We start from the raw sequence: 27,522 nt of genomic DNA on the forward strand, positions 1-27,522 counted from the left end.
TTAAAAGTAAGAACCAGCAGATTCACCATAATCTGTCAAAGGTTGTGTGTACATTTTGGAGTGGATTCCTTCTCTTGTAAATTGCTGGAGAAACACTGATAGTACTAGAAACACTCTTAGTACTACTTGATTCTCTAGAACACTGATATTTTAAATGAAACCACTGGTCTAATTTGTACTGATATCATAATCTGTGCATGTTCTAATATACAGTATCAGAAAACTGCTTTCTGAATTTTCTGAACTCCAAAAATGTTAACCAATTGAATGGTCCAAATCAGAAATTTGGGTAGAACTGAACATTGAATGCCTCTGTTTGTAGCTTTCCTCTTTTCAGAGATGGTAATTTATATTGTCTAGAGCAAACTGTGTGCTTTAATTCAATGTGTTTCATTTTTAAACTTTGTGTGTAAGATCTTTGTGTGTAAGATCGCCCACCACTGATTTCTTGCACCATGTAGACATTACTAGCAGCACTCTTTTTTTTTTAAGGCCTGTGCATGGACAGAAAAGTTGGGATTGGCCCAACGCAATCTAATCTGACTCTGAAAATTTGAGTTCAGGGTCCTTTGCAACAAAGAGAGGAATTCCTACTCTAACCTCAGTTTTACTTAATATGCAAATAAGATTTCTGGGGTTTGGGTAGGGGGGCAGCCCTGGTGTTCAGTCCTAGCTCCTTTTCATCTAGCCCTAGTTTTCAAAAGGTAATAGCTGATGAGGAGGAGAATAGCTGATGTTGTTTTCATCAACATTTGTTGAGGTTGTAGGGAAGGGAAGGAATTGTGGAACAGCTTATATTTAATAGACCTTTGCAGTTGGATATATCTAAAATGGATTTCGGATACAATGGAAATAATTCCAATTCGATATTTAGAAACCTATATCAAATCAGAATTATTGGAATTGCTATCCTAATACTGAAAAAAATATCGGAAGACAAAATGGCATTGGAAATACAAAATGGTGTCAGCATCTTTCAGCAGTAAGAACAATTTTTTGGATAGCCATTTGAAAGAAGAAAAAATTCTTCTGCCATCTGCCTCCCTGCCCATGCATTTACCCATGTTTCAGAGCATGGAACAGCCTTTCTCAGATAGCAGTACCTGGGATAATCATTCCATGAAGCTTTGGAGGTTTGGTTAAGGTATTTGTGCAAGACCATCTTACTAAACCATTATCATTAAACATTGGGTGGAGGGAAGATACCTTTGACTAATGGGAAAAGAGGAAAAAAATGGAAATCAGAATAACTGGGTAGTAAGCTCTGAAATTTGGCGCGCATGCAGCTCAGAGCAACACAACTCTGTGTATTGAATTTTAAGTAAATCTGCCTAACCGTTGATTTTTAATGATTTTTTAAAGGATTGATAAGGTGTTCTTATGCAAGAATACCTTTGTGGTTTGACAAAATGGTGCTTTTGCACAAGAGCACCATTTTGTCAAACCACAAAGGTGTTCTTGTGCAAGAATGTCTTAAACAAAACAACCATTAAAAATCAATAGTTGGAGTGCTTTACTTAAAATTCAATACACAGAGGCCTGTCATCATGTACTACATGTGTGGCAAATTTCAGAGCTCTCTGACCAACCATTCTCAATTTCTGATTTTTCTCCTTCTCTTCCCATAGATGTTGTGGCGAATTGGTGTGTAGAAATTTTCCTTTCCTGACTCAGGTCAGTTAATGAATAAACTGGTTGAACCAGTTTTAACCAGCTCCTTGCAGCCTTCTCAGTCAACTAGCTCAGGAATGACTCCTATCAGCAATGAGTCATTTCCGCAGGGTGCTCAGAGAAGCTGCCCATGAATGATTAAAATCCTTAACTTTCCAAATCCAGAAAAGCTAAGATAAAGACTCTGGTAACCCAGAAGTTTTGGTAGGTTAATATCTCTACCACCAAGCACTCTAGGACTTGCAAAGAACTGGACCATTGGATTGAGTGCTTTAGTCCAAGGTCCCTCTGTAACTGGGTATTGGGCAAATACAAAAATATGCTTCCCCTTCCTAATAGACAAGAATAAAACCAATTGCTCTCCCAAGCGTCTGCCTGCACATGGAGTTAATTGTTAATTTGTACAAGCTCTCATTGAGATGCATTTTGCATCTGAGAAATCTCCCTTCTAGCCCCCGCCTTTCTCCTGCTGGAGAAACCAACTCTTGATGCTTGTAAAAAGTAAAGAACAGAGAAAAATCTTTTATCCAATTACTACAGACTGGTTTGTCTGAGGCTTTTAGCTTTTTAGAAACACTTTAAAATACTTAGTTGGTTACAAGTTGATGATCACCCGATGATTCTGGGACAGCACACTTTTGAAATCTTAGTTACTCAGTTGCAAAGAACAGATATTTAGGACAATGCAGAGCACACACCCAAAGAAATATACATTCCTGATGCGGTCTGACTAAACACTCTTTCCCTAAACTAAATTCCCGAAGCCAAAGCTCTGGCTTCATGTCCTTGAACTCACCAAACTCCTAATGAGGATCAAGTCTCCTGCAATCCTGTCTTACAAGGATCTACAGTTATCCTGCTGCAGCAAAACTCCAATGCTGTATGTCCTCCATGCACCCAGCACAGACTTCAGTCTAGTCTGCACTCTCTGCCAAAACCTCTTTTCTTGTTCTCAGAATTCCCCCTGCAGCTCTCAGGTCTCACCCACCTGGTGGACTAATTGATTCAGCCCTGGAGTTCACCAGCCTGTCAGTCAAGATAAGGGTTCACTTCCTGTTTATTATTTATTTATTTATTTTATTTTTACATTTTATATCCCACTCTTCCTCCAAGGAGCTCAGAGTGGTGTACTACATACTTAAGTTTCTCCCCACAACCCTGTGAAGTAGGTTAGGCTGAGAGAGAAGTGACTGGCCCAGAGTCAACCAGCTGGTATCATGGCTGAATGGGGATTCAAACCCGGGTCTCCCTGGTCCTAGTCCAGCACTCTAACCACTACACCACGCTGGTTAACTCTTTAGAGGGTGGGGAGGCTGGTCACTGCAGATGTCTGTGGGGATTTTTTCTGGTTTTTATTGGATATGTGCAAGGGTCCCAAAATCCTATTCCAATATTTATCAGATTCAGTCCAATCTGATCCAATATTTGCCACCATGCACAGGCCTAATATCTAATGGTGAATGTTCTAACTTTGTTCTGTGAGTGTGTATGTGCACACACACACACACACACACACGCAGCGATCAACAGATTATAAGATTCAGTATGCAAAGTCCCCCTCTGTTCCTCAGGAGAGTTCACACACAAAATTGTCTTTATGAAATTTGGTTACCCACACACCAAGAGTTTAAATGTGTCAAACCCCTTCCCGCAGAAACACAACACTGTAAAATGGCTGATGAGAAAATAAAAACATTTAGACTCTTGTCTCCTCAGAAGCAGAAGAGGTTTTGACTGTCTTGAGGGAGTATTCTTCAAGTTAAGAAATGTACCACTTTTTACATTCACACACACCCCACACACACACACCAAGCTCCATTAACTCCGCCTTCCTGTTGACTGTTTAGTGCCATCTGAATCCATGAATATTCTGCTCCATTGAGTTACACTGGGGCAGTTTTTGGGAGGCCCGCCCCCTTAGGTTTTAATTTTTTTCAGATTTCTGTGCAACCAACATGTCTGCAGGTTACCCTCATTCTACCAGTACCTCCTTTTCACCTGCAGGTGCTCTAGTTATAGATCCATAAGAATAACAACATTTACAGTAAGAAATACTGTAAATGTAAGCAAGCCGTGCTGCCATGATGTTATTAATGTCATGTAGTTTGGCCCTCACCTTTTTTATTATGTGCTGCTGCACTGTGTGATACAAGAACATCCTCAGCTGAATGGCATAGTTTGGAGGTTTTCAAGAAGTTAGTGAAAATGTGAGTGCATCTCAGACCTCCAGATCTCTGGGATTTTTATTTCTTTAAAGCTCTGCAAGACCAGCTTCTAAGAGGTCTTGTTCATAAGGTTGGATGCAGTTTGGAACCATGACATCAAGCCCAGTCCATAACCTTTGCAGATGCTCCAGTGCACACACAGAGAGAAATCTCCTGTCTGCACATCATGTCTGGCAGGAGAGAAATCTCCTGTCTCCTGTCTGTACATACAGGTATATGCATGGCTTCACGCATATATCATGATTTGAAATTGAATAAATTGATACACTCCAGTAAATGTCAAGCGAACATCAATGATACTACTACAGCAAATATTTATATACCAGTCCTCAACCAAAGTTCTCAAAGTGGTTTACATAATAATACATAATATATAAATAAGATGGGCCCCTGTCCCAAAAGGCTCACAATCTAAAAAACATAAGGCAGATACCAGTAACAGCCACTGTGCTGGGGTAGGGCCAGTTGCTCCTCCCCCCACCCCACCCCCGCTAAATATAAGAGAATCACCACTTTAAAGGGTGCCTCTTTGCTCACTTAGCAGGGGTTTAAGCACACATAGCTACGTTGATAGTCACTAATGCATGGAAATAATTTTCACAGAAATCAGTAGACTGTATTTACATGCAATGTGTTTAGGATCAAGGGCAAAGACTATTTTTAGTTAAATATTTCAAAGCTGAAGATATTTTTTAGATGGAAATATGCTTAGGCTAAAACAAGGCAAAACAAGTTGCTTCTCAGCATGGAGCTCTATTCTACTCTTTAATCACCCCACTTTTCCTTTATATAAATGAAAATGGTGGACAGCAATGCTCCAAGGTCACCACATTCTTTAATATCAATCTGAAAAGGGAAAAGTACTCTTAAAACAAACATAAGACAGCATCCATTGCATTAGGCAAAGACTGCATCCCTTACTGCAGCTTAACTCAGTCTATTTATTTTTAAAGAAAACCATGAATATTTTATTTGCTGCAGTTTTAGACATGCATTTCTTACCCTGAACCTGGATACTAATACAAATCATTGACCTACTTACAAAATACTCGTGTTCTTTATCTGTTTGTAAGGTTTTGTGCATATTACATCCCGTTGTTTCTTCAGCAATGTACAAAAAGCCTGTGTAAAACACAGCTGCATTACTGCCATCATTTTAAAGCACTACCAAAGTCATATTCCATTGTCACTGAGAAACAGCTTCTCCTTTGTTATGTCAGTTTAATGCTTATGAGGAAGAGGGCCTTTATTGGTTAGAGAGACGAATAATACAGGTACTTTGAGTCATGGGAATGTATGAGCTTCTACAACATCTTCTGTTTACTATCTAGCTTCTCTTTCAGCTGAAAACTATCATGTGGACATTGTGTAATCCTTTGCATTGTCCCAAATGAGAGTAAGGTGAGCCACTGAGCTTATTTTCACCTGTTCCTAATGTCACACCTGGAAAGGAGCAAATCCCAGGAGGAGTTCTGTTTATCTTGAAAAGCACTGGAAACACTGCCAGCCTGGTCCTAAATATGATTATTTGGAAGCAAGTCCTGCTGTGTTAAATGCCCATTCAGTCTTTAATGAGGTCTTCTGGTTCTTTGATTTCCCATGTTATCTAACATACTTGTCCCCAGATCAGCTCCTCTTTTCTGATGCTATCTCCCCTCACCCATTCTCCCCTTTGTTGAATCTCTGTTTTGCAAACAGTCCTCTCTCATATTTTATTCCTTATTTCCTTGCTGTTTTCTGACCTGAGGAAATATTGAACCATCTAATTATAAAGGGATTTTTCTTTCTTTCACAAATACACTTGGGCTGCAGTATTGCAATACTAAACATACTTAGGAGGGAATGAGGCCCAGTGAACATAGTGGGACTTGTTCCTTAGTAAATATGGTTAAGATTGCACTATAAAATCAAAATGAAAAAGTCTTGATAATGCTGATATGAGGCAATTGTAGGCAGAGAAACATAAAGCCAGTAGCCTGGCATCTCCATTCTACAGACATGCATAACTATGGTCTAGTTCCTACTAATAGCAGAAGTTAAAACATTTGGAGGGGAGATGTATATGTGTGGAAGAATATGCCATCATGAGAGTCCCCACCTGTAGTCTCAAATGGTACAATCCAGAAACAGGTACCCTGACTCATACATTGTTTGAGAATTTGGCTTACGTTCACACTGGATTGGGTTGTACCAGCAGTAGAGTACACTAGCATGTTTGCATGCATAACACAAAATGCAAACGCAGTTCTAACTTGCTATGCTTTCCATTGCGGCTAGAGATAAACAATAGTTTTACAAGAGTTGAAGGTGGCATGACAGAATCATGGTGTCTGTAATAAACAAAGTAATTTATTTAGTCCCACAGATTTCAGGTTTTTGAAGCACTACAAAATCCTGCAAAACCATTTGACCAGAGACAACAGAGGGTGAGTGTACATCATCATAGGAGTGATGACTATCATACCACCTTCCATTCTCCAGTCTGTTTCCAGCCTATGCAATCATACAGCAATAACCAGTGCCACTAACTTCGAATTGTGTGTTGAAGTGGCTTATGCACCATAGCAGTGTTTTTCATTGCAAGGCCCAGGAGCCAGAGGTGGCTTCCGTTGGTGCCATGTGCACCTCCCTAATTATTTATTGGACCTGTGCAAAGCTTTGGCTGAATCCAACTACTCTGCACAACCCCCTGGCACTGTTCGGAGGTGACCATTCCTATCATCCAGTGCCACACTTTGCCCAGTGCCAGTGGCTCCTTTAAGGGAAATGGAGCCTTCTCAAGTCACAGCACCATCTTATAAGGTACATGTGGAGTGCTTTTTTCATAGAGGTCTATGGAAAAGATCTGAGTAGGATGATACTTCCAAGCATGCTGTGCACACTTTCCAAGATGGCCCTAGGGCTCAACAGGTTCTGTTTCTCCTAAATGGCCCCATCCCAGCTCTTAAGAAAGTGCAGCACTACACGCAGGTCAGTGCAGTAGGAAATGGCTATTACTTTTAAGGTGGGGAGGAGTTGCCAAAATGGCCCAACTTGAAAAATAGTGAACATCATTGTACCATATGATGGGGCATAGATGAATTCTGACCCCCCCACCATAGGCCACTCAGTCAATTTCTTGGTCACATAAGGCTATACATCAGCAGCAATGATGGTAGTTGCATGCTAGACCAACATAGCATGACATTGGCTTAATAGTAATTGCACCACCATATACTAAGTACTGCTTTGCTGGTCCAGTGATAGCAAAGGAATATGACAAATGAGAAGAAATTCTTTCAGTAAATCATATGCAATAATCTGGATACAATGAATAGGCCTGGTGTATAAACTGAAGCAGACTTAAATGATTTATTTAAGGACCTTTTCGGTGGTTGCACTCCATTTATGGAATAGCCTCCTCAGTGAGGTTCACCTGGCTCATCACTTTATTCTTTTAGATACCAGGTAAAGACATTTTTGTTCACTCAGGCTTTATAAATTTTTAATTTAACTTTTTTAATTTTTTGATGTGTTTGTAACTGATTTAAAAAAATGTTTTTTGTATTGTTTTCTGTTGTATTTTGTATTTTCTCCCCAGCCCGCCTTTTTTTAGTCTGTTATGATTTAATGTGTGCTTTTATCTCTTTTTAAAATGTTGTGTTGTAAGCTGCCCAGATAACAATTTGTTATGGTGCAGCAAACCAGTATATGTGTTGTTGTTGTTGCTGCTGCTGCTGTTGTGATTGTGATTGTAATTGTTATTATTATTTAAATGGTTCAGTTCTAAATATGGCAGAATCTAGGTTAGAGATATGCTGGAGGACCTAAAACTGATAAAGCAGCATCAGATATTGTAGTGGTGAAGCAGTCTAAGATGTCAAAAGTATTATCTCCATAAAGCATTAATTAGAAGTTCTGCTATAGCTAAAGAATGGAACACAATAGATTTCCTGCTATTATTTATCACTGGAGATATGTAATTTATCATTTAAAAGCCCCTCTGCTGGGTAACTGGAAAGTGACCAGCTTTCTTCCAATCTTTAAAATAGCTCTTAAGGTTAACCAGGGGAGTTAAGAGAGCAGTGAGCCTTCATTTAGTAACAGGAAATACAGTAGAGGGAATCGTGAAAAATAACCATGTAACACCTACAATATACAAGTATAATAGACAGAGGGGAAATTGGTATGAATAAATTGTGCAAGTCAGCACAGATAAACTGATACTGTTATCAGTGAAGATAAATTAGGCCTCTCCAACTTCTCAAAATAGTATAGCAGGGTTAGAAAACCCTTACATAAAAGAAAACCCAGGAGTGTGTTTTTAAAGGGCCTTTATTACATTGTTCACATGACGCATTATGGAAACCTTGTAGCCATAACAGAGATTTGCTCTGCCAAAAGCAAAGAATAGGAGCAATGAAAAGTGTAAGAAAATCTGGGGCTGTTATAGAGGATCACTGTTAGGACTCATTTTCCCATCCTGACCATGTATATTAATTAATGGCCAACAAGAGGCGGTGTATAATGAGATGGAAAAACTGCTGACAACTGAAGATGTACAAATTAGACAAAACCTTAGAGGATTGTAAATACACATGGTGAAGGTAAAGAAAAACTGGCAAGAGAGTGGCAAATTAAATTTAGTGTGGACCCATTCTGTACAATAGACTAAACAGATTTAAAAATCTACTAAACATTAATGAGTTCTGAGTTAATTACAGTAGAATCTTATTATTTTTGATTATTTTAAAGACTGATGGTTTGGAGACATTAGTAATTAACCAAAAAGTAATAATACCAAAAGCAGCTTTTTAAAAAATAGAAAAAGCTACAGGCTGACTTCCTAAATTTACTCAAAGTCCCACTGAAATTAAATGAACAAGTTAGGCTATTAACACAACTAGGGATGTGCTCAAGTGATTCAGCGCCTCCCCTGGGAAGTCCCAAACTAGTTTGGAAACCGGCATTCGAACCAGCTTGGTGGGGCGGGGAGTGGTTCCCTTTAAAAGCAGGTAAGCAATTCCTCATCTGCACGTCCCCACCCCACCACTTTTCCAGCAGTGCCTGCTCTCCCAAAGGCCGTGCAGGGCTGTGGTGCTGTTCCCTGTGGCCTCCACACACCATCAGCATGCACATAGCATGCACAGCAGACATGTGCATGCTGACGCCACATGGAGGCTGCAAGGAACAACGCCTCAGAAACACATGGCCTTTGGGAGAGCAGGTGCCACCGCTGGAAAAGCGGGAGCTCCTTACCTGCTTTTTAAGGGAACTGCTCCCCGCCTCGCCGGTGGCTGCACGAACTGCTCATGCACATCCCTAAACACAACCATTTCCTGCTCATTTATTTAAACTTAGGGAATTAATTCTGTCTTTTTCTAAGATTACATATATTATACTCTGTTGCTATATTTCTCTATAACTGCTGAAGAATAAGCTCGGCCCAAGCTTTGTCCACCAGGTTTCGTAGGAGCAACAAAGGCCCAAAGGGAATGTCTATGAACAACTGGAATTCCATGTTGCTCTTCAGGTGTCATGTCCAACAGATGAAGAATTTCAAGCATGTGCATATGCCAAGTGTTGGGACCAGTGTACCCTCTAACAGGGATTTCCAGATGTTGTTGACTACAACTCCCAGCATCACCAGCTGCAATGGTTTTTGGCTGGGGATTATGGGAGTTGTAGTCAACAATTTCTGGGAATCCCTGTTAGAAGGAACACTGGTTGGGACAGGTTGGAGATTCTGTTGTGTACTCTGCTGTCTTTCTTACTGAGTTGGCAGAGGTGGTCTCAGACCTGGTGTCTGGGATCTCCAAATTTTGGTTACTTGGGGACTTCATTCATTCATGCCAAATCTCAGGACTTAATGGTTGCCATGAGAACTATGAAACCATCCAACGGAATAACTGGGCCAATATATGTGGTAGGTCGTATGTGAACTTGGTGTGGTTTTTTGTGTTTTTTTTGTTTTTGTTGGACAGGATAACAGTGTTCTGAAACTGGAAGGTATCTTTCGGATGCCTTTGTAGTGGACAGATCAATATCTGGTTAGTTTTAAAGTCCTTGGGCACTCCTAACTTCTATAGGGTGGGAAAGTATTAGAAGACTGATGGATCCAGATGGTTTCTTGACTTCGTCCATGGAATTTCCCACAGACAAGTTTGTCAATTCTGCTGAAATCTGCTTGATCTAGGGAAAAGGGAAAAGACAGTGTGATTGATATGGTTATTCCTAGAGGCTGTTTCTACATTTTCAGTTCTTTGGCATACTGAGGAGCTTAAGGCAATGAAACTGCAGGGATGGCAGATACGGTGGAACTGGAGGAAGACTGAGTTCAACAGTCACACACAAGAACCCATTTTTAAGATGAAGGGCTGTTTAGATGTAACATGGAACCATGATTAAAATTGGTTCTGCGCAACGTCGCTTATGTTCAGGAGCAGTGTTCCATCTAAGGAGTGTGCATGTGTGTGTGTGTGTGTTCACAATTCTTTTTAAAATGTCTGTTTGGTTAATAAATCCTGCTCAGGTTGAATCAGGAAGGCCCCACTCTGAATGCACATGTGCACATTCTGCCTTGATACTACCACCCAGAACAAAACTTATTCCACACAGAGATGAAAAAAATTAGAGGGAACAATGTTCAGGAGTATTCATTCCCCCCTCCCATGAGAGCATCCACTTCCAATTTAGGCTAGAATAAACTGGGGTAATCCCCCAGTGCCCAACAATGAGTCCCAGCCTCAGAGCAATTCGCTTAGCAGTGCACAGAGGAGTAGGGATCGATTTGCGATGCACGGAGCAGCAGGGATCATGTGGGAGTATGGAGCGCACTCCCACCAGACTAACTGATCATCTGGGCGAAAGGCAAGATTTGGGAAGCCTTCCCCCCACCCATCAGGTAGGTCATGAGAATGAACCCACAGTGTTGCTAGTAGGAGTTGCAGGCCCCAAACTGAACAATGTGTTAGGCTTGGTGGTCTACACATTGCAAGAATCTCTCTCTCTCTCTCTCTCTCTCTCACACACACACACACACACACACACACTGGCAGTGACTCTAAATACAAATCAGGTAGCCAGAAATGTAAGGAGGTAAAACAAAGGCAACTAGAATAAGCTAAAGGATTCTCCAGTTTTTCAAATCACATAAGGCTTTTCAACTGGCTGGTACAGGCAATACACTAGAATGAACAAAAGCAAGATGAAAATGATTCTGATATAAAGACTGTGTATGTGACAACTGATAATGAAGGAAAGCTGCCAGATACATCAGTGTGACACTATGCAGTCTGATGTTTCAAAAGATAATCAAGAAACCATTATTAGCAGTGATACATGCAGAAAACTTACAAAAATAGAGGAGAGTAGTACTATATTATCACACTACCAACGACTATAGCAGGAGCTGAAAGAAGTTTCATATAATTATCCCTCCAGTACAGCATCCTTCCTGGAAACGATGACTATGCTATTGTCTCATTTACCTTGGTAACCTCCAAATTATACTACTGTGATGCACTCTATATGGGGTTGATTGTTTAGGCCAGGGCTACACAACTTTGTCCCTCCAGCTGTCGTGGGACTACAACTCCCATAATCCCAAGCCACAGTGGTCAGTAGTCAGGGATGATGGGAACTGTAGTCCAACATCTATAGGAGGGCTGAATTTGTGCAGCCCTGGCTTAGATATTTGGAAATCATATCAGGTCCAGAATGCAGCAGCCAGAATGCTGACTAGTAGCCATCACTTTGTATGCAACACTTGTGTAGAAGCTTTTGCCCTGGCTCCCAGTCAGTTTCCAAGCACAATTCAAAGTGTTGAATTTGACCTATCAAACTCTAACTGGCTTGTAGCTGAAGTATATAGCATACCACTTGCTCCTAATGAACTGGCCCACATACTTGGGATCATTTGAGCATTTTGACAGGTTCATATAGGATCAGATAATGACTCAGATCAATTTGAGGTCTTGCTTTGGGTCAGCATTCTCCAGAAGCAGAGCATTTTCTTAATGGTCTGTACATCCATCTGTATGCTCTACCAGTCCCAACAGAAGCTTGCCCTTTGGAGACAGGCAAAAACCACCCCTTTTCAGCGGCCAAATACAAGTTTCAAGAAATATTAATGAGTCCATTGACCCAGGTGATGAATAAAATATTACATTGTCATACATTGCCCTCCTCTTGGCAAGAAGCATTCATTTCTCTTATTAATAAGGATCAACCAGACCAGAATCATACAGACCAATCTCTCTGCTGAATGTGGATTATAAACTTTTTGCAGCAATTTTGGTGGGAAGGCTGAAAGGTTTTCTGATATAATACATCTGGATCAGACAGGATTTGTACTGATGAGATACATGAAAGACAATTTGAGACATATACTGAATGCAATAGATAATAGCTCAAGGAACAAGAGTAAAGCAGCAATGATTTTTTTGGATGCGGAGAAAGCGTTTGACAATCTGGATTGATCCTTCTTGTTTAAGGTATTAAAAAGAATGTATTGTGAGCCAAATTTCCTTTCATGGATTCAAAGCATTTACCAGGAACAATCAGCAAAGATACTGGTGAATGGGTCGTCTAAATAATGACCTATTGCGAAGGGTACCAGACAAGGGTGTCCCCTTTCACCATTGTGGTTTATCTTAGCTCTTGAACCACTGGCAAAGAAGATATGGCAGGAGGAAAAAAAATTCTGGAATTAAAATGGCGAAGCAAGAACATAAAACTGTATGCTGATGATGTGATTCTTACAATCACTCGACGAAAGGACTCTTTAGACTCGGTAATGGATCATATAAATCACTATAGCATGCTCTCGGGATATAAGATCAATAAAAACAAAATGCAAATTCTTACATGGAATTTGTTAGATACAGAATTATTGTATCTGAAAGACAAGACTGGATTTCAATTAACAGCAAAACCAATCAAATACCTGGGGGTTAAGGCTGCAAATAATAAAGACCTGTTTAAGAATAATTATTTACCATCAAGGGGCCTTATTTTAGCAGATTTAAACAGGTAGAAAAATTTAAACCTTTCTGGTTGGGAAGGATAGCATATGTATATGCTATATATATGAATATTTTACCCATAAAATATATGAATATTTTACCAAGAATGAACTTTTTATTTCAAATGATTCCTGTTAAAACTGAAGATAAGACATTGACTATGTTGAACAGAGGTATATAAATTCTTTCATCTGGGCCCAAAAGAAAACCAAGAATTAAGTTCAGGATCATGCAAGAGGCAAAGGATTATTATTGGTTGTTTACACAGTCAGAAAGGTGTTATTGACTGGTTTGTTTTATCCAGACATCGGGTCCTTCCCAAGGACCTGGGATGGCTGAATTTTGTTATCAATGTTGTTGCTGTTATTATAGATATCGTCGCAGATTATAGGCTGTTCCCAGTAAAGTTGTGTTTTGTAATTGGCTGATGGTGATTTCTGTGGCCCCTGTGGTGTTGAGGTTCTCTTCAAGTTGTTTTGGAATTGCACCTAGGGTGCCAATTACCACTGGGATTATTTTGGTCTTCTTCTGCCACAGCCTTTCATTTCAATTTGTAGATCTTTGTATTTGGTGATTTTTTTCTATTTCTTTTTCTTCTATTCTGCTATCCCCTGGTATTGCTATGTCGATTATTTTAACTTGCTTTTCTTTCTTCTCGATTCCAGTTATATCTGGTGTATTGTGTGGTAGATGTTTATCTGTTTGTAGTCGGAAGTCCCATAATATTTTTGCATCTTAATTTTCTACCACTTTTTCAATTTGATGGTCCCACCAATTTTTGGCTACAGGTAGCTTGTATTTTTTGCAGATGTTCCAGTGTATCATCCCTGCTACCTTGTCATGCCTTTGTTTGTAGTCAGTCTGTGCGATCTTTTTACAACAGTTGATTAGGTGGTCCACTGTTTCATCTGCTTCTTTACAAAGGCGGCACTTGCTGTTTGTTGTTGACTTTTCTACTTTTGCTCTTATTGCATTTGTTCTTAGTGCCTGTTCTTGTGCAGCCAGTATTAAACCCTCTGTTTCTTTCTTCAAGCAACCATTCTCAAGCTATTGCCAGGTCTTGGTGATGTCTGATTTTCCACTTATATTGTGCAAATATTGACCATGCAGGGGCTTATTTTTCCATTTTTCTGCTCGGTTCTTGATTTGTTCTTTCTTGTAGGCCTGCTTTGTTTCATTGGTATTGAATAGTTTCTCATTATTGACCATTTTAAGTGCATCTTCTTCACTGTCCTTGATATATTCTTCAAGGCCTCTTTTCTACTCCTCTACTGTTTGCTGGACTTGCAGCATTCCTCTTCCACCTGAGCTGCGAGGGAGGTATAGCCTATCTACATCACTGCGGGGGTTTAGAGCATGATTGATGGTTGTTGTCATTGTTGTTGTTGTTGTTGTTTGATTTCTATACCGCCCTTCCAAAAATGGCTCAGGGCAGTTTACACAGAGAAATAATAAATAAATAAGATGGTTCCTTGTCCCCAAAGGGCTCACAATCTAAAAGAAACATAAGATAGACACCAGCAACAGTCACTGGAGATACTGTCACTGGAGATACTGTGCTGGGCCAGTTACTCTCCCCCTGCTAAATAAAGAGAATCATCACGTTAAAAGGTGGTGGCGCAGTGGTAAAAAGCCCCTGGTGGCGCAGTGGTAAAAACTGCCACCCTGTAACCAGAAGGTTACAAGTTCGATCCTGACCAGGGGCTCAAGGTTGACTCAGCCTTCCATCCTTCCGAGGTCGGTAAAATGAGTACCCAGAATGTTGGGGGCAATATGCTAAAATCATTGTAAACCGCTTAGAGAGCTCCGGCTATAGAGCGGTATAAAATGTAAGTGCTATTGCTATTGCTATTGCTATTTTTACCAAGTTAGCAAGTTATATCACTGTGCCAGCTGTTTGACATGGATTTCAGATTGGACTAGAGAACCATATGGTCCGATGATGGCTTTGGAGGGATCAGACCTTTCAGAAGGGTTACATAAGTATCTATGGACTAATATAAAAATGAAAGACCATGACATAAAATCCCATACAATTAGAAGTAGTTTACTACACATCTGGGTCAAGTATAAGAACAGGATAAGTCCAGATTTATCACCTGGATTTATCTATTTTAAATATCTTTTTGCATGAAGAAGAAAATTCTAGACATTTTGTCCATTGGAAAGGTAAGACATATAATTTGCAAAGCTTAACTATAGGAAAGACAAAAATGAAATCCATACTTTTGCTTTGGAATGGTCCAAAGAGCCATCATGGTTTCAATACTTACAAATTAGCACAATAGTGCAGAAAGAAATACAAAGACAAGGTGGACTAGATGGGCCCTGGGCCTGATCCAGCAGGGCTGTTCTTATGTTCTTATGTGGGCACATGGATGGTGGAGCCCTCTTCAGGGAATGCATCATGTGGGGGAAGGTAGGTAGGACCCTGCCCTCCACCCACCAGCCCTCCCAGCCCCTAAGGTCATGTGAACAACCTTAATGTATTTTCATTGTAAGCCATTTAGGGCACCATTTGGAATGGAGCATCAGCCTTCAGTGAGTAGCTATCTAAACACATAGAATAATCTGAACACATTTTATCTGCTCATACATATACATAAATAGAATAAGCACAGCAATTATAAAGTGCAGAAAGGATATGTCTCTTTGTTCCTATCTAATTTTATAATTATGTATTTTGCTTCACTGGTTGCTATTAAGGTACCAAAATTTACAGTTTATTTCAAATTAAACTGAGCATTGGGCTGAAGTTTTTTATGTGGCTAGGAGGACCAGATTCCCTGATACAAGATTCATAACTGTAGAAAGTGAAATGTTAGCAGCTGCAGCTACTCTACCACTGTGGTACTACTTTCAAGTACAGTGGGGAAAGAAGATGGATTATCCCTAACAATAAGTATCAGCCTTTTGATATATTTGCAGTTAAAGCTGCACTTTCCTTTGGATTTTTTCCTGGAATGTGAATGTTGCTGTGGACTCCTCAGATGGGCATAAAGACCATGTAAATGGCATTTCATCTCACTGCTTGCAAGGTTATCATAAATAAAACAGCACAGGTCATTCATAAGGAGCTTTATAACATGTAACACCACAATGAAGAATGAATGCCTGAGAAATGCCTGAAAGAACACACTTGAAAGACAATGGAGATTCCAACTATCATTTTAATAATTTGAGGCTTGTTCTCAAGCTTCTTAAAAACAAAACTGGAGTCCAAGGTCAGAAAACACATTACTTAGAAACAACGATCAGAATGCCGAACAACTGTACAGATTTGCTCTCTGGGCAGAGATTCCATTTGTCTTCATCAGTAGTGGAGTATTCCAGACTACAGGAATTCCAGAGTATCATAAATTAAAGTGCTAAAACTACACAGAAGTTGCTTTTGATTGAACCTACAGTGTACACAGACAGATTGAACTCCCAGTATACAGTGTAATGAATAAAATGTGCAGCAGATTTTTCAGGATTTCATTTGAACGTATTAAATAGCTTTACCCTGAGTGATGCTCTGCTCTGATTGGCAGTCATGCTCCAAAGATCCAGGCAGATATTTTTCCCAGACCTACGAAACAAGGCTCTTTTAACTGGTCATGTCAAGGACTTGAATGTGAGACTTTCTGCATGCAAAGCATGTGCTCCGCTATTAAGCTATGACCTTCAGGGACTTTATGGAAATATTAGAGGACTGAGGGCTTATTCATGAGGAGGCTCAACAACATGTGAAGAAGAAAAGTAAGGTTTCTGCAACATTTACCCCATCCATGTGTTTTCCAAGACTACAAAGAACATGATCTTCTGTTATTCTCCCCACCCCTCAAATATGGAGCCCGTATGACAGATCAGCAGTTCTTCCTTAATCCTACATCAAATGTAGTGGTTTAGTAAAAATGTTTAATCCCAAATGTTGGGTTCATGATCAACCAGTGGATCAAAGAAGAACCTTTTATTTAGACATAGCATGCAGTTCAGCGCCCCTCTCCCTGCTTTCCCCGTCCTTGTTTGGATGTTGGGGAGAGGGGCCTCTCTGCAGTCAGTGAGACAAAAGGACAGCACACACAGCCAATTGGGTCAGAGGGAGGGAGGAGCTTCCTCCCTCCACTCCAGTCCTGTCAGGCCCAAACTGCAGTGCCAGCATTCAGATGTAGGGCTGGCAGTGCAGAAATGGAGTCTGCAGCAGTGAAACTCCATTCTGACTGAGGGTTCAGAGTGGAGTTTGGTGGGAAACTGTGGGTCACTTTTCCCCCCACAAACTCAATTTCCCCGAATTCAGACATTCAGGTTAGAAACCAGAGGTGAAGGGAGTTCTAGTTTCTTTGTCTGAACTTGGACTTTGTCTGAACTTGGACCAGAAGTTCAAAATGTAGATACAGAGACTGCATGACTGAATACCTCCCCATGTCATAAACTCCCAGCCTGTGGAAAACTAGCATGTGGGAAACTAGCATATTGTGCTGTTTTAAAAGGGAGTGGGGCCGGAGGGAGGGGGAAGGGGGCAAAGAGAGTGGGGCCGGAGGGAGAGGGGGGGGCAAGAGACAGTGGGGCAGGAGGGAGGGGGCAAGAGAGAGTGGGGCAGGAGGGAGGAGGAGGGGGCAAGAGAGTGGGACAGGAGGGTGGGGGAGCGGGCAAAAGAGAGTGGGGCTGGAGGTGGGGAACAGCAGGCCCCCAAGTAGCGCACAGATGCTCTGTGCGGGTCGGCTAGTGTGTTTTAAACCACTACAAAGGAGGACAAGGATATGGAAGAAGGAGAGTGAGCTGCCCAAAATGAGTGGTTTGTGGACAGTATAGAGAAATGGATAAATAAGGTGCATTTGGAGGGGAGATAGACACGCTTGTATGAATATACACAACATGTCAGCATCAGCAACACGTATGCATGTGCAAGGTTAAAAGCTCAAGGGCTGCTCCATATACAGTATGTTAAAAACTATATGCTAGATTGCGATATGAACAGGCCCTTAGACAGAGGCAATTTTTGAAAAGTAAAATAGCACTAGAAATCAAAACATAAACTTCTAACTATGGCTTTATTCCCCAAACTATAAAATGTGGGTTTTGCATATTTAATAATAGCATGGTGAGAGGCATTGTCAGGAGAGAAGTGGTGGGGAGAAAACCATGCAGGAAAGCATCCTGAATTGAATTTGAATACATTGTGGTTTTGATTCAAGCCTTTATGCAACAAGGGATATTTGGGGGGAAAACACTCTCATCTAAATTTAATAGGTCTACCTCCCATGCAGCACACATCTGATTTACTAAAAATAGTATTGCCATTTCTGCATCTTGAAAACAAGTGCTCAGAACTGTGGGAGATCCGGGATATTGTAGTTTTGCACACACATTTTCTCTCTCAATCAGATTTGTAGACCGCACCAAACTTCTGTCGCTGGGTGATTTACAACAACATAAAACAAGACAAAAATAAAAACCTTAAAACAATTTAAAACCACAATCAAGTTAAAAGCTTGCATGAAAACTAAGTCTTGAAGGACTTTTAAAAAGTGGTCAGAGATGGGGATGCTCTTATTTCAGCAGGGAGAACATTCCAAAGTCTCAGGGCAGCAATAGAGGAGGCCTGTCCCTGTGTAGCCACCAGAAGAGCTGATGGCAACTGCACATGAACCTCTCCAGATGAGCTTAATGGGCAATGGGTTCATGGCGAAGAAAACGTTCTCTTAAATATCCAAGGCCTAAGCTGTCTAGGGCTTTATATGTTATAACTAGCACCTTGTATTTTCATGGAAACTTTTGGCAGCCGGTGTAATTCGTTAGTATAGGAGCAACATGGTCCAGGCGCGGAGCCTGACTGCTGGCGGCTCCTGTGTGGCCGTGGCAGTGGCCCCGTGACCCCACTCCCTGCGTCTGAGAGCATATGCGGGGGCTAGCCACGCCCCCACGTCTGATGTCAGATGTGGGGGCGTGGTCTGGCTCCCAAACGGAGCCTTGAGGCTCCATTCAGGAGTTGGAATTCAACTCCCAAAGGGGCCGCGTGGCCCCTTCAGTAGCTAAACTAAGGCTGGTGCTGCTTTCACAGCGCAGCCAGGTGCGACTCTTCCCTGCGAATGCAGCGCCAGCCTTTTAACTCCTGAAGGGGCTGCACGGCCCCCACTTGGGAACTAACCAGCACCCCCATATCTGGCGTCAGATGCTGGGGGGGGGTGTCGGCCCCTGATTGGGCGCAGCCTGGGATCTTTGAACCCATTGACCCAATGGTGGCTCCGCCCCTGATATGGTATCTTTGAGATGACTCGGAGACCAACCTGGCTGCCACATTCTGTACCAACTGCAGTTTCCAGACTACATACAAAGGCAATCCCTCACAGAGCATGTTGGAGTCTGGAGGTTACCAGCAAAGTCCGGAGGTTACCAGCATATGCACCATTGTTTTGAGCCCTTCAAAGTCAACTGCAGCATTAATCATTCCCACAATACTTGGGAGGAAAGGCCGTAACAACATAAGTCTCAGAAAATAAGAAAATAACTGTAACAACACAATAGGTAGCTTTTTGTTAAAATTAGGACTCTTAAAATGTATTGTAAGAGGCAAAAATGTTTAGTAAAAAGGCTGGAGTCAGGAACAGAAGACAAGCTAAAGCAGCAAACCCAGGAGCAGGCTCAACTCTCCAAGGAGCTTTCCGGGTTGAGCAAAGGTCTACCTGCAACTGAAGGATTAACATAGGACCAGGAAGCCCCTCCTCTTCATAAAGAAATCTTGGCAGCGATTCAAGGCACCTATACTCTCTTTCTCCTCCTTCCAAATAGGCCCAATGAAAAGGAGGCTTTCATTTGCCAATCCTAGATGTCAGCTCTGATACTCCTGTCATTGCTGATAGAGTCCCAAGGTGATTGGGATTAGGATTGAAACAGAGCCCAGGGTTCAGATGGGGGGTGTTGGGTTCCCCAAAATCTCAGCAACACCTGCAGAATCAGCTGTGGTTGATCTTCATGAGCAATCTTGGTTGGTTTGTGGGCAGGATCAGAGGCTCTTTCACGGATAAGCTCCTCCCCCAAGGAGGCTTCTTTACGTGTGTATTTGCTGTCTGTGTCTTTGAACTAAATGGTGCACCTTTATTCTGCTATGACTACAATTTATGAACATTGGATGTTAATAAATGGCCAAGATTGTGAGTGAGCACACAAGCCACAGTAGGAGGAAGCAGAATAATATGCATGTTTGTAATGTTAGAATTGTATTGTGGCTGCTAACCACAAATAAAACGAGGAGGGAGCAGGAGGAGGCGGAGGAGGATCAGGAACGTGTACAGGTAAAATATATGGGTTATAGATTAATATATATCCCATTAGAATGTGAAAGAACCACACATGAAAATTGAAATGTGGAGCAGGAAAAGCAAAAGATTCCTCTCAAAGATAATGAGGCCATTCACACAATCAAAAACTATGTTCAACCCAGCTTTGGAGCTGTGTGTGCTCCCAATTTTCAGTTGTGTGGAAGCACAACTAGGTAGTTTTTCCTTCTACGGTGCTTCCACACAATCACTTCTACCTAGGTTTTCCTCTAACTTCCTTCCACACAACTGAAAATTGGGAGCACACAAGCCTCTCAAACCCAGGTTGAACACAGTTTTTGATTGTGTGAATTGCCTCAGTGCTTCTTTACTAATAGGTCCTTTAGTAAAAGACAAAGATTACACTATCATAGTCACACTTGTCCTACCCTAGTTCACACTTGTCCTACCCTAGAGGGAAATAGCAAGGTTGGACGGGAGCTGAACAGCAAGAAGTGATGGGAGCTGGGTCAGATGGCATTTCCTCCTGCCTCAGTAAAGTGTTGGGTATGAGAGCTGGGTAGGACTGCACCCTTCAACCCAGCTCCTCTCTCCCTGGGGATCACTTGCTCCCCCTCTGATCTACTCAAGTAAGTGTCTTACTTAGGGTAAGACACTTCTACCCTAATTATGATTGTGTGAACTGGCTTATGCTTTGCAAATGCAAAACACCAGGGGCGTTTTTAGCAAGTTTCCATGTTGCCATGGCAACCAATCTCTTGCCTAAGGCAACTAATAATTTGACCCTTCTGTCCTCCTTGGACTATCCCTGCAATTGGTGAAGCTGAGACTTGCCATGGAGCCCCCAGGCGTCTCTAAGAACGGATGTTTGAAAACTCCACAAAAAGAAGCCAATTGCCTTTCGTTTGGGCTGCCACCTTCCACTTCCAATAGGTGCTAAACTGCTAATTCATTGTTTCAGTTGTCAAATGTAAATATCAGAGACAGAAGATCGATTTCTTAACATCCTGGCGATGAGGCATGTTCATGTCGGTCCAGGTGTTAGGCATATTTGCTTCACCAAAGAAACCAATGTAATCATGTAATGTCAAACTATCAAGCCTTTAGTTTCCCCCTGTTCCCTGGGGCACAGGGTGGGGACAGACAGACAGTAAACACAGCAGTCCTTGCTGCAGTCCAAAAGTGGGGCAGAACTTCACAGGGCCAAGTAAGTGAGGCTTACTCTGCGTTTTCCTTTACCCCCACAACCCAACCCAGCTGCATTGCATTCATGGGGTTATGTATAATTGCTCTTTCAAGCATATTTTTGTTCAGACATCTCACGTCTGTGAGCTTCAGTTTTTAAATAAAATTGAAGAGTTCTTGTTATAGCTATATTCAATGATTGCATTCTGAAAGTACTAACACCCGTGTCTCTTATTTTCATTAAGCAACATTAGAATGTTTTGGCTTTTTTTACCCAGAGGTATTTTATACAAGGCTGTTTTGGGGTTTGTCTGAAAACCTATGTTGCCACAGATCACACACAGTATAAGTGGAATGTTTTGCTAGGTATAGTTTGAGATCTAATATCAGGAGGTAAAATTCTCATCTATGTAGTTTGTTTGAAATATATGACAAGAGAGAATTTCTTTAAGATTCCTAGTTGCAGAAAGTTGTTTTTATATGACATGCAGGATTCTTTCATTTAAAAAATAAAATAAATAAACAATGATTTGTGTTGACATGGATTTGTCATTTCTGTTGACTCCAATTAAAAGAATCTCAGGAAGCAAGGCTGGAAAAGCTCTCTCTGAGTCAGAGAGCTACTGTTGGGAACCCTTGTCCTTTTGATGAGTGATTTGATCATTACCATTTCATTTTGAACCCCTTTTTAGCCTACTTTTCCTTAAGGAAAGTAAGTTTATGAGATCACCCGGCATTCTTTGAAGCTATTCTCACAAGCAGCAAAAACCGGGCTAGGGAAGCCCAGCCTAGTTTTCTCTGCTGGTGAGAACTGCCGGGAGCTATGTGGCTCCTGGTGGCAGCGCGGTGGTGAGCCCTCTTATGAAGCCCTCCACTTCACCCAGGTTTGGGGCATGAGTGTGCCTCAAAACCGGGCTCAGTGATCGTGTGTCTGTCACGGCTGCTTGCAGCTGCAGCGGGCACACTCAGGGCGGGGGGACAACTCCCAGTAATGCACCGCAGACTCACCTGGGGACTCCGGGGGGCAGGATGGGATGCGATGGTGGGTTCCCTGCACTTGACACCCAGAGCTGTTGGGCAAGCTGCAGGTGGCCTGCAGGAGAGCCGCTGCTCATCTGGGCAGTCAATCCGCCCGCCCAGGGAAAGGTAAGAGATCGTCTGTGGGGATGGTTGGGAAAACCTGCTTTCCCTGTAGACCCGCCCAAAGCTTTTCACATAGATTGTGTGAAGAGCTTCTTTGAGTTTGTGTGTGTGTGTCTGTCCGTGTGTCCCTGTGTGTGTCCCCTCCTATCAGCTTTGCAATGCCTGGACCAATATGAACCAAATTTGGTCCAGTTGTAGGGTTACATAGGGACACCTATGTAGTTTGTGATGATGGCATCCCTCGATTCAAGATGGTGGACACATAAATGTTTGAGGCACAAGTGGGCTAACTTGTGAACTGCCTAACCAATTAGAACCAAATTAGATACAGTTGTAGGACACATAGGGACACCTCAGGGGCATAGTTTGTGATGATGTCATCCACCCCAATTCAAGATGGTGGACATATAAACATTTCAGGCGCAAGTGGGCTAACCTGTAGATGGTCTAACCGATTTGAACCAAATTTTATACAGTTGTAATGAGTGATACATAGGACACCTCAATGGTGTCATTTGTAATGATCCACAACAATTTAAGATGGTGGATGCATGAATGTTTGAGGCACAAGTGGGCTAACTTGTGAACCACACAGAAACACACACACACACACCTATTTCCCTGTTTAGATTCAAGTGATTCAATGATGAAACAAGCAACAAAGACAACAGAATGGTAAGACTGTGTCTGAATTCAGAGTTGCCAACTCTGGCTGAAGTGCTTCCTGGAGATTTTCCCCACCCCTCCAGTATTGTGCACAATATCAAGACTGCTTCAATAGTCACCTGAAGATTAATGCGGATTTTTGGGGACTCCCAGGTCAGTCCTAGAGGACTGAAGCCCTACATGACTTCACTAACCTGAGTCATTTTTGCTATTTGTCTGGAAGGAGCTAACAGAAACCTGGCGATATCCTCTCAATCCTCTCCCTCCCCTTCCTCACTCCATGCAATTGTGACTCGGAGTCAGGGGTGTATCTAGGGGAGAGGGGGCCTGTGTTCTCCCCTATTTCCAGCAGCCCCTCGGAGTGAGGGAGATAATGAAGAAAATAGGGTGGGGTGGAGCTGTGGGGCCCTCGGGAGCTGGGGGGCCCAGGTTCTTTGAACCCATTCACTCAATTATAGCACCACTCGCATTGGCGACAGAGAGGGCAGACAGCGATACCTCCTGACACAAGCCTGCCTGCCTCTCAAATGATAGAGATACAGTAGCTTGATTTGGGGCCTTTCTGCGCATGAGCATGCGTGCGCAGAAAGGCCTGAAATGGGTGATCTCTGTCATTTGGGAGGCAGGCAGGCAGGCTTGTGTCAGGAGGTATCGCTGTCTGCCCTCTCTGTCGCCAATGCAAGTGGTGCTCTATCTCTCCTTGTCATCTGATCCTAGGGAGGCAGTGGATGTCCTGAATCGGGGGCTGGAGGCCGTGATGGGCTGGATGTGGGCTAATAAACTGAAATTGAATCCGGATAAGATGGAGGTACTGTTGGTCAGTAGGAGAGCCAATCGGGATGAGGAGATTTTACCGGTTCTGGATGGGGTTGCACTCCCCTTGAAGGAGCAAGTACGCAGCTTGGGGGTACTACTGGACCCGGCTCTGCTTTTGGAAGCTCAGGTGGAGGCGGTGGCCAGGGGTGCCTTTGCACGGCTTTGGCTAGTGCGCCAGCTGTGTCCCTTTCTCGAGAAGGCAGATCTGGCCACGGTTACCCATGCCTTAGTCATGTCATGGCTGGATTACTGTAACACGCTCTACGTGGGGCTGCCCTTGAAGAATATCCGGAAACTGCAGCTAGTGCAAAACACGGCAGCGAGGGTGTTATCCGGAGCTGCCTGCTGGGAACATATCACCCCCATTTTGAAAGAGCTGCACTGGCTGCTGGTTCGTTTCCGGGTCCAATTCAAGGTGCTGATTTTGACCTTTAAAGCCCTAAACGGTTTGGGCCCGGGGTATTTGAGGGACCGCCTGCTCCCAAGGGTTGCTGCCCGCTTGACGAGGACATCTGAGGGGGCCCTGCTCCGGGTGCCGACAATGAAAGAGGCCCGGCTGTCGTCCACTCGGGACAGGGCCTTCTCTGTTGCTGCCCCCAGACTCTGGAATGCTCTCCCAGTGGCCATTCGCTCCTCGGACTCCCTCATGGCTTTTAGAAAGCTTGTTAAAACTTGGCTTTTTACCCAGGCTTTTACATAATCATTTTATTGCTGCTTCTGCGTGTTTTTACTTGTATTGTTTTTATGCATGTTTTAATATGTTTTTATATTTTTTAGCTTGATGTTTTTATTGTCTTTTTATTGTATGTTTTTAACTTTTGTAAACCGCCTTGGGGTTGTCTTTTAATGAAAGGTGGTATAGAAATGCAACAATAAATAAATAAATAAATAAAATAATGCCACCTTCTCCACCGCCAATGCCATAGCCATCCCGCATGCTCTCGCTGCACCGTCATAATTCGGGAGGGAGGCGGGCAGGCAGGTGCACGAGGAGCTCTCATCGCCGCGCTGCTGCTGTGCTGCAGCTTTTTTAAAGGTTAAGGGGGAAATAGATTTAACTAAACTCCCCTTCCCCAGCTCTTTTACTTGCAAAGGGAAGGAGAACCCTTGCCGCTGGGGCAGCAAATCTTTGGCTGCCTACCAGTGGCAAAGAGCTTAATCTATCCCTGCTTTGGGGTGTTTTTTGGACCCAGCTCCCTTCACCACCACCCTGCACTGTGATGCGCTGCCCTGCCCTGCTTATGTTGCCACCTGGAATTTTTGTGCTTCTGACCATACTGTACATCACTGTCACTTCCTTCTCTGGGAGCAAATTACTTCACTTAGTGTCCATCCTGTCATCCTGTACACTGGCATAGGGCTGTCACATCCCTGGGTGGGTCTGCACTGCCGCCTCTATGATTGCGGTTTGAAAATCAGAGCAAAACCATAGTTATGGCAGCGTACAGAGTTGGATGTAATGCTTCAGTGGCCAAACCAGAGGTCGCAGCAGAGAACATTTGTGCAAACTGAAGATTCAAACTGGAATTTGGCAAGGCAAACTGGAGGTCGTTTTTGCCACAAAACTGCAATTTCAGGCATTTGGACATACTGGGGTACCAACCTCACCCCCGTTTAACTCCGGTTTTTGCGCTAAGTCTGAACTCAGCCAAACAGTCAAGTACTCTCTCCCATGTGACCAGGCAGGGAGAGATAAAAACATGGGAACTTCAAGAAACAACAGCTGCAAAGTAAATAGTTTAGATATCACCTCTGCTCCTCATGCAAAACCACCCTGAGCCATTTTTGGAGGGGCAGTATATAAATCAAATCAAATCAAATCAAATCAAATCAATCTGGAAGGGAGGTGAAGCAGGGAAGAAAGGAGGCTACATTATTTAATGGAACTTTAAAGAATCCCTGAAACAGCTCCCGTTGGGCTGCATCTGTAGGCAATATTAGGCACAGTAGCAGAGTGTCTATGTGTATGTGTGTGTGTTTACCAAGTGGACCTTAGCACTGCCCCTTCCTTTCTATGACAGAAGGGGAGAGGTGGTGCTAGGGTCCACAAGGCACCAGGAAACAAAACAGATGGGACATTGTGCACACCTCCCTTCAGGTTCTTTTTCTTTAGTGCTAGGATACACGTGGCACTAGTGTGAAGGAAAGAGACAGTACTCTGAAATGCATTTCCTAGTGGAATTAGAGCCTCCCCTTCTCTGGATGTTTTTAAGAAGATCCTAAAGACATACCTGTTTAGTCAGGCTTTTAGTTTATGGTTTTAAAGTATTAAGTTTTAGAGTTTTTAATCTGAATTTTCAATAGTTGTGCGAGGGCTTGAAGGCGAGTGGTGGGGAAGGAAGCAGAAGTTCACCTTCTCCACAGACAATCTGGGTGGGGGGGTGATTTGGCATGCAGATTGCACACCCAGATTGTCTGCGGAAGTACAGGGGCCGGTATGTGTTGTCCTGGCCCTGGAAATCCCATAATGCACCTCACGAGTGCAGGGTGCATTGTGGGGATCTCCTCAGCGATGGGTGGGTGCCTGTCAGTGCTTCTGCGCTGGCTGAAAGCAGCTGACGTTGACAGATGGTCAGGTAAAGGGGATGAGGGAGCCCCAGAGGAGAATGGGCCAGCCAGCTGAGTGACACCTTGCTCTTCACTCGCCACCTCCAATCTCTTTGAAGAAGGTAAGGAGGCAGAGCTCCATTTTCATTTTGTCCCTGAGCCCACTCCAACCTGCCTATAATTGCCTAATTCTGGGGAATCCAATGCAGATTTCTTCAACAGTGGTCTAATAATTGCCTCCTTCAGACAAGGAGGCGTCCTGCTCTCCATAAGAGGAGCAGTAATGATCTTAACAAGGCCCTCTCCAATGACCTCCCTGCTAGATCATCTAAGCCATGTCGGGCAAGGATCAAGGGGACAGGTTGTAACGTGAAGTGTCTCACGCAGCTTGTCCACATCCTTGGGAGCCACAAACTGAAATGGATCCAATCTAACCATAGAAGAGAAGCTTCCATGGAGGAAGAGTGGGTGTAAACACAATAACAATAATTGTTAAATATTATTGCTCATTATTATTATTGATGATTTCAAAATGCATTATACACATTTATTATGGGGGCATGATTACATATCATTGTCAAAATGGGAAGAGACTATGCACTAACCAAGGACTGTGAGCTAAGGTGACTGATCTTTTTAAGGACCTAGTGATGCCTCTGCAAAACACACCTCTTTATGGTGGGATGATTGTTGGTTCAGCATTTTGTTGGGAATTCTTCTGGTAGGAGAAACCCTTTTTCATTATAGCAGAGTGAACAGAGGCACAACACAGTGGAATTTAGTTAGGCACGCGTGTATGCTGAGAGTAAAGTAACTCGGAGCCAGTTCATCATTTCAAATCAATATGAGTGGTATTTATTAGAGAACTCCATTCTAGATAGGAAAGTCAGGAGATGGGATCTCTAATCTAGCTAGCTAGCTGGATGCAGATGGATTCTGCATCTCTGCACACATGGTGCAGGAGATAGGAGCTTGCATGTTGCAAGGTAGAAGGAAGGGAAGAGA

At 42.7% G+C, this 27,522-nt stretch overlaps 1 long non-coding RNA gene across 1 annotated transcript in view; it reads right to left on the reverse strand.

Annotated features, from left to right (window-relative positions):
- Positions 1 to 9,053: 9,053 nt before the first annotated feature.
- The window catches only part of LOC128327561 (uncharacterized), a 54,243-nt gene continuing 35,774 nt past the window's right edge, over positions 9,054 to 27,522 (reverse strand). Inside the window, exon 3 of the long non-coding RNA XR_008308675.1 lies at positions 9,054 to 10,067. This is a non-coding gene — a long non-coding RNA (uncharacterized LOC128327561). The remainder of the gene's footprint in view (positions 10,068 to 27,522) is intronic.

This window comes from Hemicordylus capensis, chromosome 5, assembly GCF_027244095.1.
Source record: "Hemicordylus capensis ecotype Gifberg chromosome 5, rHemCap1.1.pri, whole genome shotgun sequence".
Lineage (NCBI taxonomy): Eukaryota > Metazoa > Chordata > Lepidosauria > Squamata > Cordylidae > Hemicordylus > Hemicordylus capensis.